The 6215-nt window shown below is 46.7% G+C and overlaps 1 long non-coding RNA gene across 1 annotated transcript; it reads left to right on the forward strand.

Annotated features, from left to right (window-relative positions):
* The first annotated feature begins 2752 nt into the window (after positions 1-2752).
* LOC121142165 lies at positions 2753-5829 on the forward strand. The gene is made up of 4 exons (XR_005879138.1): positions 2753-2954; positions 4464-4625; positions 4947-5145; positions 5386-5829. It is a non-coding gene; the product is annotated as an uncharacterized LOC121142165 (long non-coding RNA).
* Positions 5830-6215: the final 386 nt, after the last annotated feature.

Raw genomic sequence — 6215 nt, forward strand, 5'->3', positions numbered from 1 at the left:
TTGAGGGGTGTGCCTTGGTGACCCCAGCTTCCAGATGTGTCCTAATGGCTGGCCGTCCTGTTATCTATTTTCATGTTTGCTCTCATCATTATGAACGGTTTGCAATGCCTAGGTCCCCCTTTCCTCTTCCTCAGTTTCCTTCTCCTTCTTTTCCTCCCAGGTCCATCATCCTCGATTATTTCAGCACAAGCACTAAGAAAGGGATAATAACCGATGGTTCAAAGAAGTAACAATATAGCACGGCTGTGAACCAGCACCTAGTGTCGTAGGCTCACAGACAGTGGACCACTAAGGCAGAGGATATACCTGGTTTAAGATAGCAGGACAGAAACACGCGTCTCCAACTCCTTGTGAAATTTTCCCATATCACCCATCCTCATCATCCTGGACGTCATGGTTGCGTCGTTGTGACTGGTATTCAGGAACTTCATGACTTGTGGAGATCCAAACCATGAAACCAATCACAGGTCTCCTCTTGTATACCCCCTTTAGACAAGAGAGGAGTCATTCACAGCCTTCGTTGCTGCTGGAAAAGAAAACAAGCACCCTCCTCCCTTCACAGAGCAACTTGCCGTGCTGAAGACTGAACAGCAGGTCTTCCTAAGAGATGACCACACACCAGGTCGCACATCATTTTTATTTGTTGGCGAGTAATCTGCTGGGAGAGAGTGTTTCTGACACAGTGGAAGGGATAATTGAGTCCTTAAGGAAAGGTGTGTGCTTGTAGCTTGAATCTGCAAAAGCCGGAGGGTTTATCACACAACGGCAATGGAGAGATATATTCCATGAAGATCTGTGATATGGGGCAGTACTCCTAAATTATTGATAGCACAACGATCAAAGGTCTCAGCCGAGTACCTGTTCACTCTTAGGAGTTCAAGGCCTTAGAACAGCATTGTCTTGAAGCATTTAAAAGGGCGTCTTAGACATCTTAGAGGAGTGGATGGAAGCATGACCTCATGCCCCTGCATGTATGCAGACCCTGGACCTTGTGTGAGTACAGGGGCCATATGAAGGGCCAGCTCAGATGCTCTGCCTGGCAGGAGGGGAGAGCGGTGATTGGAATGGCAGCATGGCTTAGGTAATACACTGCGCTGTCTCTCAGACACATCGGGGCGGCAGGTCTTTTGTTACCTTGCTTATTTCCCTTGACAAGGGCAGTGTGGGTAGGAAACAGCAGGGCTGTTTAGGAGAACACTTACCATTTTTAGAACTTTTAGCTTGAATTGATGTCATGAAGAGTGTATTTGTCTTAACCTATTGACTCTTAGCACTTAAACACCGCTGGCACTGCATGCACAGAACCTGGAATCATTTGCAGTCTGTTAATGTGTCTCCTTGTAGCACTTGGAGTGCCATTGTCAGTTAAATACCCCTGTATCAGCTTATATTCCGTTTTGAGATCTTAAAGTTGACAATTGCTTTTTTTGCAAATAAATTTCATTAAAAAAATCTGGCCAAGTGCAGAGTGCTTCTCTCCCTCGCGCACCAAATGCTTCTCCACCACTCACATCAGTGTTGTTTTACTTAACGTGCCAAACAGTAACCCGGGGCAGTCCTCCCGTCATAAATATATGTCAGGGAGGAAGAGATGCCCATGTGAGGAGATACTTCAAAAGGTACCTAGTAGCTGTCGCTTTTAGGACAGCATCCAAATAAAACTTCAGGCTTAAAGACAGTCGGTCCCAGCCGACTTACGTGGTGTTTCTGCAGTGTCACTGTCCTCAGCACGGCCTTTTGCCTTGTCTCACAGCAGCGTGGGCCTCCCGTGCGACAAGAAGAGTCATGCCACCTCCTCCTTTGATTGGCTGACGACTCCTACCTGTTGGAGCCTGTGCAGGAGGAAGCTGGGAGCACCATGCAGAGTGAGATCCGGCCCATTGCAGTTCAGCACCCCACTCAGGATAGCATCAGTCAAAGCACTTCAGCGGTCTTTGACAAAGTGTTGCTTGATCTCACATCGAAGGAAAGTTTATCGTCTCATTACTGTGTCCCTGGCTTGCTTTTATTTTATTTTTTAAAACCACGGAGTAATTGCACAAGTTTGGTTCACATGCCGAAGGCGGAGAGTGCTACCGGTCCGAAGGCCGGTGGACTTTCCGTGCCTGATAGCAGACTAGAGCTACATGTGCACACACTTGTGTGTGCATGTGCGTTCACTTATGCACAAGTGAGTGTGTGCATTTGTACGTGTGTATACATGCGGCGGTCAGAGGACGGCCCCTGGGGTTGGTCCTCAGGGGCCTCCACTTCCCATCTTGCCATCTCAGGATTACAAGTGTTCACCATTACACCCAAGGTTGAGTGTGAGCCGTGGGGATCAGAACTGAGGTCCTCACAGTTGGGAGGCAAGTGCTTTTTACCAGATGAGCCACAACCCAGCCTGAAGTTTAGCTTTTGTTATTGAGAAATGGCCTCAGGGAGTCCTGATTCATGGATAATCTTAATTCAATCAGCTAATTTAGAAAAGAGCCTACTGTGTGATTTGAACTACTCATGGCATTTAGGAGGTAACAGTAAGCAAAGCAGACTAAGTTCAAGCTTACACAGTTCATGCTCTGATGGGGCTGGGGACCAGGTTCAAACTCAAATACAGTCACGGTACTGGTGGAGTAGGGAACCAAGTTCAAACTGTCATATAGTCAGTCATGTGCTGATGCGTTTGGGGACTAAGCACAAACCTTTGTGAGCAAACAAAGGGACTACTAAGTTAAGGTTTCAAACAGAGGCTTTGAGTGTGGTTGGAGTTGACATTGGTAGCCAGCCTGACAGATCTGGAATCACTTAGGGGTCATGTCTCTGGGTACATCTGCGGTGGAGATTCTAGATTGGGTTAAAGTAAGCTGAGCACCAGCATCCATCTCTCCTGCTTCCTGACGACAGATGTGAGATACCCACGGCCTCACACTCTGCCTCCAGGTCTTCCCTGCCATGGTGGATGCTGCCCTCAAACTGTGAGCCGGAACAAACTCTTCCCCCTTAAGTTGCTTCTGTCAGATTTTGTCATAGCGACGAGAGTCATTGCGACACCCACTGACCGGGGTGGTTGAGCATCTCGTGGCAGCCACTGCGTGCACGAGCTCTGCTTCCCACCGAGCCTCCGCCAACACTAGAGATGCAGCAGTTGTGATGGGAGCCTTTGCTAAGAGATTGTGGGAGAACAGCTGCATGGATATGAGTGCAGTCTTTAAACACCCTCACTCCCCTCTTTCCTCATGGCAAGTCTTTAGCACTCACAGTACAGCTGTCCTCAGCTGTTAAGATCGTCACCGTCTCTGCTTCACACAGGCTCCTTAGATTTTATTAGGGCAAATCAGCTCCATTATAAAAACCATTTCTGTGGTTTGATTTTTCCCATCTCCTGTCAATGCTACTATAAAAGCTATTTTCACAAAGCTCATCACTTAAATCCTCACTTCTGAAGCTCATTCACCCACTGTATCCTTAGGTGGCTCATCAAAAGATGTCATGAATTGACCTGTAAAATGATTAGTGGTTCATCAGACTGTTGCCTCACATTTAGAAATCAAAGCCATTTAGAGTCAATTAGTTATGATGCATATAAATACTGAAGTAATCATACATTATGCAGAACCTTCCTCAACCTCAGGAAAAAAATTTAATTGTATGGGCCTTTTACTTTCAAGTTTATTTAAATAAGAAACAATAACAACAAAAAAGCATATTTCAGAAGGTAATTTATTGCACGTGGCTGTAACAGTCAACCCCACAGATAGACAGTCGAGGAAGCTCTTGGGGCTTACATAGATTCAGGAAAGACAATATTTTGTATTTCGTGCTAAAGATGGCCAAGGGTCGAGGAACATGTTGAATACTAAGAAGGGAGTGTGGTCCAGGGATCACAGGGTGAGAAGAGTCCAGGAGAGCAAGGCCTCCTACCTTGTCTCTAAAGAAAAGCATTGGATTCCAAAGCCAAGACGGGAAGAAAACACGGAGGGCAGGTCAACCTTAAACAGTTCTCTAGGTTTATGGACTTGAGATATTTTAAAATGGAAATTTTCCTAGTGAATTGATCTCATAGGATGTCCTTTGGTTTAATTTGTGTGTGTGTGTGTACTATCTACATGTGTACTTGTTCCTGTGTGCACATGTATGTGGGCACATGTACACGTGTGTGTGTGTGTGTGTGTGTGTGTGTGTGAGAGTGAGTGAGAGAGAGAGAGAAACAGACAGAGAAAGAGAGAGAGAGACAGAGAGAGAGACAGAGAGAAAGAGAGACAGGGAGAGAGAGAGAGGTGGGTGTCAGTTGTCTTCTTTGTTTCTGTTTTCTTAATCTTTTTCAAACTCAGGTTTCTCACTGAACCTGGAGCTCACCAATTCCACAAGATGGAACTCGAATCCTCATGCCTGCTTGACACTTCACTGACTGCACCATCTCCCCAGCCCCAGGAATTCCTTTAAAATGTGGAGAATCTTACCAATATGCACTCCTGTTCTTACAGCTATAGCCCAAAGATAACAGTATTAGAACCATAAGGAGAAAGACCCCCCCCTTCTGTCCTCCTGTCATCGAAATCACTTGGGGAGAACCTAACCAATGCTGTAGATGAGTGAAGAGGGAGGTGATGTCGCAACGATAAACGGCACACTTACTGAAAGTAAAAGTAAGTATTTATTGTAGAAATTACTCACAAGAGACAAACAAGTAACCTAGATGAGCCGAGTAGTTTTCCGCCGCCGAACTGGAAGCCGGAATGCCGGGAAACGCTGTTCAGTCTTTTATACCTTCCTCCATACCGACCCTAGCCATGCCCAAAAGTGGGCCTGGCTAGTGACGTAGTTCACCGCCTACGACCGTATACGTCTTTAGTCATGCCTAAAGTGGGTGTGGTTAGCAGTGCGGTAAACCACCCTTTTATTACCTCATCTGTATGCGCCTCTAATAAGTCACATGGCTAATGGCAGAACACTGTTTCCGCCTACAGGGAGGGTTCTGTAAGCTTCGCAGCCTGGCACTTAAAAATCAAGGGATGGGCAACCACGTCATAAAAGAGGGAAGCACGGGAACTTCCGTGGAGCCACAATCTATGATCAGAAATTTCGATAGGAGGAGACATGGTGAAAACTCAGAGAGTCAAGAGCGGTGCTGGTGAGGCTTCTGTGGTGCTGGAGCAGCAACGTGGGGTGAGCAAGGAAAGCAGGGTGAGGTCCAGGGAGAGGCAGAAGGAAGTGGCATGTAAGCCCAGGAATGATTGTGAGGGCTCACACGTCCGGACGTGGTGCTGCAGAAAGGCTGTCTCCAATGAGGTCCAAGCCCAGGAATGATTGTGAGGGGTCACACGTCCGGAAGTGGTGCTGCAGAGCGGCTGTCTCCGATGACGTCCATATCCTGAATGTTCCCTGTGGTTTCCCTTGTTCTTCCAGAACCCAAGGGGATGACGCTGTCACTGTGGAGAAGGCCAAGGGGCCAGAAAGCGAGGGAGGCAGACGTAAACTACACCATTTCTGGTTGTATCTTCTTCCAGGAAGTAAATGATGACTTCACTTTCATTCTGTTGACCAAAGGACGTCACAGGGCTGCGCTGAGGGCAGCAAGTGCAGCCCCTGATGCCTGGGGACAGTAATTTTCACAGGCGTGTTTGAGAACCCATTCACTGTCTAGCGTCAATTGGTTATTCCTGAAAACTTACATACAAGTCATATTACGAGGACTGGGCAGGTTATATTTATGAATAAACACGTATACGCCAATACAGTTACACATGCCGTAACAACTGGTGAAAGAAGAGACTATGGACTTGAAGGAGAGTTTGGAGGGAGGAAAAGGAAGGGAGAAATGTTGCAATTATGTTATAGTCTCAATTATTGAAAATTAAAAAAATAGTACCAGGTTAACGGTGTGGATGACTGAAGAAGGATTTATCTCAGAACCTGGATGCGTTTGGAATAGGATTTTAAAAGAAACACCGTGATGCCAAGTACCTCACATAAACGTGTGGTTTCCAGGGGCAGCCATGACTGCTTAGAATGTTTCCCGGGATGTATGAAACAGCAGAAGGGAAGTAGCCACTCTCGGCAGCTTCTGATGCAGTGTTTCTGCCCTCACATTATTGCTATTCTGCACAGGAAGTGTGCTGACTAATTCTGCAGTGTGGCTTCCTACATACCCAGGGACATGCACTCTAAAGGATGAGGCTGTATGAGCAAATTGAAAGGCTGCCTGGGGCCTTGCTTGGATCTGGATGTTCAGAGAA

Source organism: Mesocricetus auratus, unplaced genomic scaffold (assembly GCF_017639785.1).
Source record: "Mesocricetus auratus isolate SY011 unplaced genomic scaffold, BCM_Maur_2.0 Super-Scaffold_100009, whole genome shotgun sequence".
In the NCBI taxonomy this organism is placed as follows: domain Eukaryota; kingdom Metazoa; phylum Chordata; class Mammalia; order Rodentia; family Cricetidae; genus Mesocricetus; species Mesocricetus auratus.